The 11,564-nt window shown below is 40.4% G+C and overlaps 1 long non-coding RNA gene across 1 annotated transcript; it reads left to right on the top strand.

Moving 5' to 3' along the window:
* The first annotated feature begins 5,419 nt into the window (after positions 1–5,419).
* LOC103662702 lies at positions 5,420–8,779 on the top strand. Its single transcript, XR_568546.1, has 3 exons — positions 5,420–5,519; positions 5,666–5,772; positions 7,894–8,779. It is a non-coding gene; the product is annotated as an uncharacterized LOC103662702 (long non-coding RNA).
* The last annotated feature ends 2,785 nt before the right edge of the window (positions 8,780–11,564 follow it).

The following is an 11,564-nucleotide window of genomic DNA, read 5'->3' as shown; positions in this document are numbered from 1 at the left end:
GTGTTTCGCTGATACCGTAAATAAGGAATAATATTCACAGGCCATTACCAAAACTCTACGTGATAAATAAGAGGGAAAAAAAATCTTAAGTCGTATTGATTTTGTTTTAAGATATAGACTATGTGGAAATTAAAGTTTCATGTGATTCGTGTTAGCCCTCCAAAAGCCCTGTTGGAGTTCTGATTAAATATGAAGTGAGACTGCGTGGCTGGGAGACTCACATAACAGACCGAATTTAAAGCCATGCATCCCACGGACATCCGAGCTGTGGGAAACACGTGGACGCACAAAAAGCGGAGAAACGGGAGGAGATGTGCTATAGGTTACAAATGTGGTCTCATTAAGTGCCACATTCATAGTTAAGAATGTTGAAGAGCAAATAAAAAGACCTTTTCCTCTGAAGTTAAAATGGCAACAGCTCAGACAGATTTCTTTTTCCATTTCTGAGGTAAATCACTACTAATAATCCTTTTTAATGCAAAATGCACTAATACAAGGCATTGTGTTTGTGATATTTATCCAAGGAAATAGGAAATCCTGAAGTATAACAAAGCATCAGCGCATCAAACCTTTCAGAAATCCGTGCGGCCCGTAGGGAGCCAGAGGAGGCGAACGCCATAATATTAGAGGAGGTGTTTTTGCTGCTATTATCACAAAATGACAGCTCCAGGAGGCCTGGAGAGAGAGGGAAATCGTGCTTTGCAAAGATACAAGATTGCCTTCCACTGGTTTGTGCCCACAAATAGGGTCAAGATCGTGTCACATAGAAGGTAGTGAGCAGTGATCGGTGACCGCACACAGAACAGCCTGGAGAGGAGATGTGTCTGAGGAGTCAAGGATAAATGCAGTGGTGTTTAGTTCAGCTGAATAACCTATCAGGTTCATGGGGTTTTGTTATAGGAGTAATCATTCAACTCTTTGAACTTTTATATGATACGAGGACACAACAGCTTGGAGTCAAGACAATACTAGCTCAAGGGTGGGGAAACCGAGGCCCAGTCACTACGTTGGCCGAATGACTTTGAGAAAGGCATTTAACTTCCCAAGCCTCAATCTCTTTGTCTAAGCAACGAAGGGATTGTGACGAGTCTAGATCTGTCAAATCGAATAGACGAAGTAAGCCTTGAAGGAAGTACAGGATCTCCGAACTGGAAGTGGATCTAGGAACCAGCTTTTCAAAGTTGCCGAATTCACAGAGGAAAAGGGGAGGCTCAGACAGTTGAACCCATGTGTGCAAGGATTCACAACTGGTAAGTGACAGATGGGACGATGGCCCAGCTGGGATGGCCAGCAGCCCTCCCAGTTTCCCAGGGATTGAGGGATTTCCCAGGACATGGGATTTTCAGTGCTAATGCTAAGAAAGTTCCAGGCAAACCAGGATGCCCTGGATACCTGAGGACTAGGTCACCTCATTTCCTCATGCACTGGATACTGAGGACTAGCTGTCCTTGAACTGCTTCTGTGCACTACAAAAATATTCTTCCAGTGTCACAACACTCTGGTGGCATATGGGCACTCCATAAATGACTGCCTGGGTCCCATTCCACTGTTGGCGACATTCAGCGTTAGATCTTGCCCTTCAGTTTGCCTTCTTGTCTTTGAGCTCAGTTCACTCAGCAGGAACGTAGAGCTCATGGCAGAGACTCCTTCAAAGCAAAGGTGTGGGCGGATGTGACTTTGTGTCCACTCGGAGCTGGTAGCTGCCTGTCTGAGGGGCACCAAGGGGCTCAACCACCCCTCAAGGCTTCAACCCCCTGAACCCCCCTCAACCTTTAACTGTACTGGAGCAGCAATAAAAGAAAGGCACATTTTAAAAATGAAATCTGATTTCATCTATAAAAATAGGGATAAAATTAAATAAATAGTGCCTAACGCAGCCCAAAGTAAAGGACAATCAGTGTCTCCATAATTTGCTGTTAGAATTGTGAATACTGTCAAATTTGCAATTTGGCAAAATATATCAAGAATTTTAAAAATGTTTGTACTTTTTGACTCAGTAATTGCAGTTCTGGGAATCTATCCTAAGGAAAGAAGTCCAACTTTAAAAAGCCATATGCCTGGCTATATCTAGGACACTGTTTTTCATAATAGCCAAAAAGTAAAAACAACAAAAATGTTCAGCCGTAAACAAATCGGTTACATAAAATATTGATAAAATACATCAACTCAAATCAATGGTTTGTAGTCCTTTAAATTGTAGTTATAAACATTAGTAAGCATGTTAATATTTACCTTATCATAGGAAATGCAGAATATTAGATCAAACTTAAACACAATATAATTACAGCTATAAAATGTGTACAGATATAAATTTGCAAGACAAAAGACTAAAAAGAAATACAGGATTTCTTCTCCATTTTTATAATTTTTCGAATTTTCTGAAATATGGAGATGCTACTTTTATAACATAATTCTTTTCCCTACAGTTAAATATTTTCATCATGAAATGATATGTGCTTATTATGAGAAAAATACAAAATTACAACATGTGTACCAGTTGGCTCGGACTGTCATAACAAAATACCACAGACTGGGTGGCTTACACGATAGGAACTTTATTTTCTCACAGCTCTGTGGAATACATGTCTCACATCAAGGTCCAGCAGGGTCAGTTTCTGGAGAGAGCTCTCTCCCTGGTTTGTGGACAGCCCCCTTCTCACTGTTCCCTGACAGGGTGGAGAGAAAGCTCTGGTGTCTCTTCCTCTCCTTATAAGGGCATCGACTCTATTGGATTAGGACCTCGTCCTTATAATCTCATACAACCATTATCACCTCCTCACAAGACCTGTCTACAGTCACACACTGGGGTTTAGGACTCCAATGTACAAATTTGGGGGAAACAATTCAGTCCCTACCAACACACATATAGCAGGGTCGAAGTAAGGTCCCTCAACCTCTCTCCCTACAGAACATCACGTGGGCTGCATCCCTGCAGATGATTTTTCCTTGTTTTTGGAAGCATTTGAAAAATAATTTAACTAATATATGCAAATACCTGTAGAAATGTCAATGAATTATAAGATTTCCATTGCAGAAGAGTAAAACTCTGCCTCTAATTTCCCTAAGCAACAGGAAGGTCTTTAAAGTTTTAGTTATGCGGCACCTGGGTGGCTTCAGTCAATTAGGTGGCTGTCTTCCATTCAGGTCATGATCCCAAGGTCCTGGGATCGAGTCCCACATTGGGCTCCCTGCTCAGCAGGGAGTCTGCTTCTCCCTCTCCCTCTGCTTGCCTCTTCCCCTACTTCTGCTCTCTCTCTCTGCCAAATAAATAAATAAAATCTCTAAAATAATTTTAAAATGAAGTTTTAGTTATATTTCCTGCCATTTAACTGTACTTTTTTAAACCATACATGTATACCGCTATTTTTTATTCGACTTAGCTATTACTACCAACTTCCCATTATTAGAGGTGAATACCTGCCTCCCTCATACAATTCCCTTCCCAAACTTTTCCTTCACCCCTGCCCCCATACCTAGCTAAGTAACCTATTTATTCTGATACGATTTCTAAAAGTTGTCTTCTGAAATTCTTTCTCCCCTGCCAACAGTCATCATATTGAAGAGAGATCCAATAATGCTGAGCTGTGTAGTACTAATTGATAGAACTGTAGGAAAATGCCATTGCTCCAAAATGTGTCAGGGTTTTGTAGTACTCTTGTCTGCTCAGGGAAGGGAAACTCAAAACCTGAATGATAGCCAATCAATGGTGTTAGAATAAGTAAATATCCCCATGGGGGAAAAAAATGAGCCTTGATATCTACATCACACCATATACAACATTAAATTATATTTAAATTTAAAATTTTGAGATATCTCATAGACCTAACCATATAATTAAAATTTCTAGAAGAAAGCATGGGATAACATCTTTGCCACTTTAACTCAGGCAAAGACTTCTTAAATGGGAGAGAAGAGAATATGATACACTAGACTGTGATGAGAGACCGTGAACCAAAAAATGGCTCCTAATGACAGATGTGACTTCCACTCACATTTTATTGATGCAAGTAAATCACATGGCCTTTTCTGAATTTAACAGGGCAGGAATGTTTAACCCTCCTGCAGAAGGGGTAATGCAAGGAAAGGAAAAGCCATATTTTACCAAGAGAAATGTAATCTTCCAAAAAGAAATCTAGAGTGACAAGACATAAGAATGTTACCTTTCTTAGCTTCTGCAGGCTACTGATCTGAAACAGGGTCAACTGGGAAGCAAAGCAAAGGAGATTGGAAATAAAAATGGAAGCCCAAATGGCACCTTACCAATGACACTGTCTTCACTAACAGTCTTAGCGATGTTGAGAACTTGGAGAAAGTCAGTCAAGAGAAATTTCCAGAAAAAAAAATTATTATTAACTATTTTCTTTTTTTGTTGTTCTTTTTTGTTTGGGGAAGGGGCTCAGAGAGGGGGATGGTTAGGGGGTGGCAGAGGGAGAGGGAGACAGAATCTCAAGCAGACTCCACACCCAGTGCGGAGGCCCATGTGGCCTCGATCTCACAACCCTGACCTGAGATCATGACCAGAGCCAAAATCAGCAGTTGGATCCTGAACCGACTGAGCCACCCAGGCGCCCCTAACTATTTTCTAGAGAAGCAAGCATTTGCACACCAAAAATACAAGAAAGATATAATATAAAAATAAAGGACAGTTCTCTAAGTTGATTATATTTACTACTTTGAAAAACAAAACAAACCGCATTGTTTTAACCCATTTCTCCACAGAACAGTGATGGCATCATTAGGAAAGAAGTAGGATGTGAGTACATTTGGAGACCACTGTCTTGAGGGATGATGCCGCCTCCCGACAGAGGACAGAGATTCTTTTATTTTGGACTGCTCCTTCTCCTGTTTAATCACGTTGTTAAAATGTGCTAGTTTTTCCTTCATAAAAAATAACAGACTATGGAATGAATGCCTATCTGATTTGTAACTCCTGAGCTATTGGAATAATTTGGTTAATCTAGTCAGTGCTGTTTTAGTGGAAGAATGATCCTAAATTTTATAATCCTTTTCTTAGAATGATACCATTCAAATTATTATTCAAGAAAAAAAAATAAAACAGATCTCAGACATTGTTGTAACTTGCTATAAACTGGTGAAATGCAATATAAACATCAAAAAATACAATATGCTTACTGATGTATCTCTTATTCCTTTTTTTTAAAGATTTATTTATTTATTTTAGAGAGGGGGAGGGGCAGAGGGAGAGAGACTCTCCAGCAGACTCCCCGCTGAGCATGGAGCTAACACGGGACTCAATTCCACAATCCTGAGATCGTGACCTGAGCCAAAACCAAGAGTTGGACACTCACCAACTGAGCCACCCAGGCGCCCCAATATATCTCTTATTTCTTATTACGTAATTCAAGAAATCATCTTTTCTTTTTCTTTCCTTTTATGTCAACGCAGTTTCCTTCCGATTCTCCTTGCTTCATATGACAAAAAAAAATTGCATCCCTGATGATGCGTGTGGACCCTGGATAGATGGTGGAGAGAAGCAGCAGGGGCTTTCATGTTTCACGGTAAGCTCGTGCTATCTGGCACGATGGTAGCCCCAGGCCACCCTTCCAACCACCTCGTGGGTCTCAGGTGGCAGAATTATATCCGATCACAGAAGGGTGCTTGGTTAGTCTGCCTCTTTAACTTCTTCCTTTCGAAATATTTCAAGAAGTGGCTATTGCAAGGGCAGCACTATGATGGATGCAAAACGTGCACAGAAAGCTGAAGAGCACGGTTTCCCTCCAGATCATGGTCAAGGTCAGCAAGTTCTCGCAGGTAATATTCTTCTGTTTTTCCTTATAATAATACATAGGCACCACATTATTAAGTTAAATAGTTACATCTTTACACTTGAATCAATATATAATATTAGCATCAAAATGTTGATCATTCACTTATTTTTAATTAAATATTGAACATCTGAGAAATTACATTTAAATAATGATGTTTCGTAATAATGGAGGGGGGATCGTTATTGCGGGATGCATTTTTTTTAACAAAGAGAACAACGACTAAACGTCAGCATTGACACTCAGCGTCCTTGAGCTGTGACTGCATAAACATTTCTATTCCCACGCAACTCCTGTATTTCTCTGTTTTAAAATGCGTCAGAAATACCAGCATATCATAATACCATATGCTCCTAGAGCATAACATCACTCGGCACAAACATGACCTTTTGTGCTCTATCACTCCTTGGCTTCAGAGGCTCCCACACTTTCTTTCCCACTTGGCATCTTACCACGATCTAAGCCCTCATTTGCTGTTTAATCTCCTCACCTGGTGTTCTCCCCTCACTTGCTCTCTCCTTCCACCCAACCGCACTGGCCTCCACACCGGTCTTCGAATGCACTAGGTACACTCTTCCAGCTTCAAGGCCTTTGAGCCAGTCTCTCTCTTCTCCTTGGAATGCTCTTCTTCTAGACAGCCATGTGGCTCACTACCTCTTCTTTCAGCCCTCTGATCAAACACCACTTTATCTGAAAGCCACCCGTGATGTGTGTGTGTTTGTGTACATGCTATGGACTGAATGTTTGTGTGACCCCAGAATTCATATGTTGAAGACCTAGCCCCCAGTGTGATGGTATTTGGAGATGAGGCTTTTGGGGTGTTAGCTGAGGGTAGATGAGGTCATGAAGATAGGGTTTTGGTCGGATGGGATTCATGCTTCTCTAAGAAGAGATACCAGAGAGCTCACTTTCTTTCCATCCACCCGGGAGGACATAGCAAGAAAGTGTCCATCTGCAAAGCCAGGAACAGAGCTCTGAACAGGACCCCAGGCACACGTGCACACACACACGCACACGCCCGCACTCATTCACACACAGATATGAAAGTTTGAAGTTATGGCTGCAAACTAGCAAAGAATGACTATCTTAAACCTAAAATATGGAGAGTGTGAAAAAATTAACCTCAAACAAGGTCAAGAGTTATAGTCAGCCAGACACCCATGTTTTTAGGAATCCAGATAAGAATAAGTGATGATCGGGGCGCCTGGGTGGCGCAGTCGTTAGGCGTCTGCCTTTGGCTCAGGGCGTGGTCCCGGCGTTATGGGATCGAGCCCCACAACAGGCTCCTCTGCTAGGAGCCTGCTTCTTCCTCTCGCACTCCCACTGCTTGTGTTCCCTCTCTCGCTGGCTGTCTCTGTCAACTAAATAAATAAAATATTTAAAAAAAAAAAAAAGAATAAGTGACGATCATGAGCAAATTCCAAGAAAAATAAATAGAGATGAAAACCCTCCTTAACAAATTCTATGACTTAGACCATAATTGGACTCAACTAAAATATAGATAAAAATGATAATCTTCTAGGAAAATAAAGTTTATCAAAATTGACCTCAGAGAAAGGTAGAAAATCGACATACGCTAATTACTATGGATAAATTTGTTAAAAAAAATGCCTCCGGTTCCTCTCCCAAAGAAAATATCAAGATGAGTCAGTTTCATACGTGAATTCTATCAAAGTATCAATGATGCCAACACAATGCTGTTTAAGGCTTCCAAGTTTTTGTAAGAAATAGTTAAAATATTCACATGAATACTTCATGACCCTATCAAAAAAGAAGAAAAAAAGTTACAGACCTTTTTTTTTTAAACTTTTTTTTTAAAGATTTTATTTTTTATTTATTTGAAGAGATAGAGACAGCCAGCGAGAGAGGGAACACAAGCAGGGGGAGTGGGAGACGAAGAAGCAGGCTCCCAGCAGAAGAGCCTGACATGGGGCTGGATCCCGGAACGCTGGGATCACGCCCTGAGCTGAAGGCAGACACTAAACCGCTGTGCCACCCAGGTGCCCCTAGAGACCTTTTAAATAAATGAGACAGACTTGGTAGCATGAAGTAAATAGTAAAGTAAATGACACTTCATTTTTTCTCTCCACTCTCTGTTCAAAACCAGCTCCTGATAAAGCTCATGGCTTTCTTCTTGCTAGCTACGGTTTCGGCTTAGGATTATGAACGAGGTGGTGAAGAATACAGTAAAACTGGAAGACTACACTTGGCATTTGGCACTGGTGCCATAAGACTTCGAAGACAGAGAAAGAGAAACTTTTTTTTTTCACGGTGTGTACCGGAGCTTCTTTGATGTTCTGCCTTGGGTGATCTAATGTCTCTCCTTACTTCAGCCATTTCCTTCAACCTCTGGGTAACGTCAGTCCTCCCTTGACTGGGCCGCTTTGCCTCTCTAGGCATCTCTCTGCAGTGGAATCTCTTCTAAGCTGGCTTCTCGCCTCCTCCCATTGAAAAGATCCCACATCCTTGGCTTGCTGCCAATGCGGGTGCAGTCTGCAAGAGTCTAAATGTAGTTCACTTGCGTGTCACTGGCTAATGTGGGCTGTTTGCTGGGGTCTCAATTCCTCTCCAGACAGCCTATCTTTCTGTGTTCACAGCTGGGGGGCCAGCTTTCTCCATAATGGGCAACCCAAGGAAAAGGAGTCAGGCGGAAGTTATATCATTTTATGATCTAGCCTTGGAAGTCACACAGCATCATTCTGTGCTCTTGATAGAGCAGACCCTTCCCACCCAGGTTCAATGGGAGGCAAAGAGACTCCTTCTTTTCCTGCAATTGGTGATGTTCTGGAAGAGCATATTACTCTGGTCTTTTTTGGAAAATACGATATGCCAAAAAGTTCTTTTTCTCTACCCAACCTGCTAGGGACACATATCACATACCCAAGTCCTTATTTAGCTTGAGGTAAAGAAAGACACCTCCGATCTTCTCTTCCATGTGGGAAGAAGAAGAAGGAAAAGAAGAAAGAAAGAAAGAAAGAAAGAAAGAAAGAAAGAAAGAAAGAAAGAAAGAAAGAAAGAAAGAAAGAAAGAGGGAGGGAGGAAGGGAGGAAGAAAGAGGGAGGGAGAGATGAAGGAAGGAAGAAGGAAGGAGGGAAGGAAGGAAGGAAGGAAGGAAGGAAGGAAGGAAGGAAGGAAGGAAGAAATGGTACAAATGCCAGCAACCCTCTCCAAAAAAATTCTTTCTTCCCTTTCACTTCCAACGCAGCCCTTTTCCACCTTCAAGGTGGGACTTGGGTGAGGAGGCAAAACAGGTCTTTACTTTATCTGCAAATGCTATAGAAAGGGCCTGGCACCTGGAAGTTTGAGGATGCATAATTTTTTCACCCTTTTCCTGGGGGCAGACTGATGAAATGGAGACAGTTTCATATAAACCTCTCGTTAATCAGACAGTAGAGTCTGACATCACAGAAGAATACAGCCAAATTTAGTGAAGTTAATTTTAGAAATGCAAGAATGGGTTGATATTTAGAAATCTATTAACATAGTATTTGTGACTCGTAAAATAGAGAGTGCTTTTACATAACAACAGAAAAAACACAGAATCTCATGAGGAACAGGCTAAGGACATAAAGTGACAAGTCACACAGACGCACAAATACAAATAAGCAATGGATAGACATAGAGTCTCACTGGATAACAAAGATTATGCAAATTAGAACAAGTACTATTTTAACCTAAAAATATAATAGATAATATAGAATGTTACAGCACAGGTTTTTTTTTGTTTTGTTTTGTTTTGTTTTTTTTCTTTTTAATGCTCTGTCAACTTTCAGTTAAATAATGCCTTCACTTTATTATAGCTTTCAATGATTCCTTTGAAGGGAAGGAACCCTAACCCTTCTTCCAAGCCTCCATGCCAAACTCCCCCCATTGCTATATTCTGGTAGCATTTTCTACTGGTCCTCCCGGCTATCTGCAGGTAGGTCTTGCCTTTATTAATACTGTCTTTTCCTGGAAGGCAAGGACCACGTTTTATCCATCTTTTCTATCTTTAACGGCACCTAGCTTAATACTTTGTACAGCATTTATTGAGTAACAAAGACAAAAATAATGTTAGTAATAAGCCTGATATTTATTGAATTTACTATGCAGCCTGCATCGTGGAAAACACTTGATACGAACCATGTAAGCTTTGCAATCTCTTGAGATAGAGACTATTATTAATCTAATTACAGACTAGGAATCAAAGGCATAAAGAGGAGAAGTAATTTGCCTATGCAAAAACAAATCTCTGCGTTTGAACTGTGTTCTTTTCTCTAATGGACATATCGACAAATCCTGGAGGTCTCACAGAATTCTTTTGGCACATAATGATAGAGAAAAGGGGAAAGTGAGAAAAATCTCCAAAGAATAAAAATAGAGGCAAATAAATCGCATATGCATTCGGAGGAGGAACCAAGGATTGCATTCCAAAGTGATCTGACAGCAAGAATTAGAGAAACGGAAGAATGTGAATGTAGTAAATGCCTAGTTGCTATTTAAAGATTGTCATCTTAAGAAAGAAAACAATTGTTTATATGACTTTTAAAAATATTCATTAAAATAATGGAAAAAAGGAAAAACACTAATTTACACATAGATCAAACGAGTGCTGGAATCCATTTTGTCTTCTAATTCTGCTTGAATGAGCATTTAAATGGAATTTCTCTATTGTTATTGATTACAGCTTTCTGCTCCCCCACACATCCTCTTTCAAAAGCCATGTTAGTCTGATAAGAACTAGAATGTTGTGTACTTTCCTAATTCACTTGGCATTTATTCAAACCCCACAGCCTTAGGACTTTGAGGGTATTGAATTTGAGTCCTTCAAAGGGCAAAAGGACATGTTTAAAGAGGTTAGTTGTGGCCTTGTATACTTACTGGTTACAGTGCTTCTGTTCCTGAACAATGGAAAAACTTGACTGTTTCTGCTTAGAAGTTCATGGACCTGGAAGGCTCCAGACCATGTAAGTATTCACCAGGCTCAGATTGTACTGGAGAAAATTGAAACATTGGGTCACAACTGAATGCAAACCTAACCGTCTCTGAATATAAGCATCTAGGAGTGTGTAATTCAGGGCAGAAACTTGAATTTGCAAAAGAGGAATGTTAGAAGTAATAAAAACAAGAAGAAATGAAGTGAGAACCCCAGAGCCTTCCTTGCATGCCAGAATAAAGTAGACATGTGTTACATTCTTTCCTTTTGTGGGTCCCTTCCACACCTGTTGTTGCTTTCCTGGGGAATTAGCCAAAAGTGATCCAATTTCTAAGCGTTAGTGGGGAGAAATTATTCTGTCCCAGGAACAGGAAGCCAAGGTTCACATTTTCCATTATTCTTCTTTTTTCAAAATATCTTTGATATAGGAATATTGATTCAGTATAGTGGCTCAGGGAAAGCAAAAGCCGGCTATCCTATGCAGGCAGCACAGGGATATTGGTTAATACGTTAATAGATTGAATTACTAATGCATCACTGTGACTCAGAGCTTGGTTTCTGTTTTTTGGTTTTTGTTATTTTGGGTTGTTTTTGTTTTTGTTTTTGTTTTGGCTGGTTGATTGATTATTGGTTGGTTAGAGATGCTGTGTTGGAGAAATGACCCTTGAGAGGTGAGTTGACTGTCTCTTTTGATGATTTCCTACATAGTTGAAAATGGCTGCTGTGCTGGACACATGGTCCAGACAAAGTGCAGCCTCTGATTTTAATTAAAGCCAAAAATTCTGCTGCAAAAATCGTAGCTTATGTGTTACGGTTTATTGGAAGAATATTTAATGCATAAGCCCATTCACCAGTTCTGCTTT

This window comes from Ursus maritimus, unplaced genomic scaffold, assembly GCF_017311325.1.
Source record: "Ursus maritimus isolate PB19 unplaced genomic scaffold, ASM1731132v1 scaffold_1, whole genome shotgun sequence".
Lineage (NCBI taxonomy): Eukaryota > Metazoa > Chordata > Mammalia > Carnivora > Ursidae > Ursus > Ursus maritimus.
Note: the sequence above shows the minus strand (reverse complement) of the source record. Positions and strands in the feature narration are given on the sequence as shown.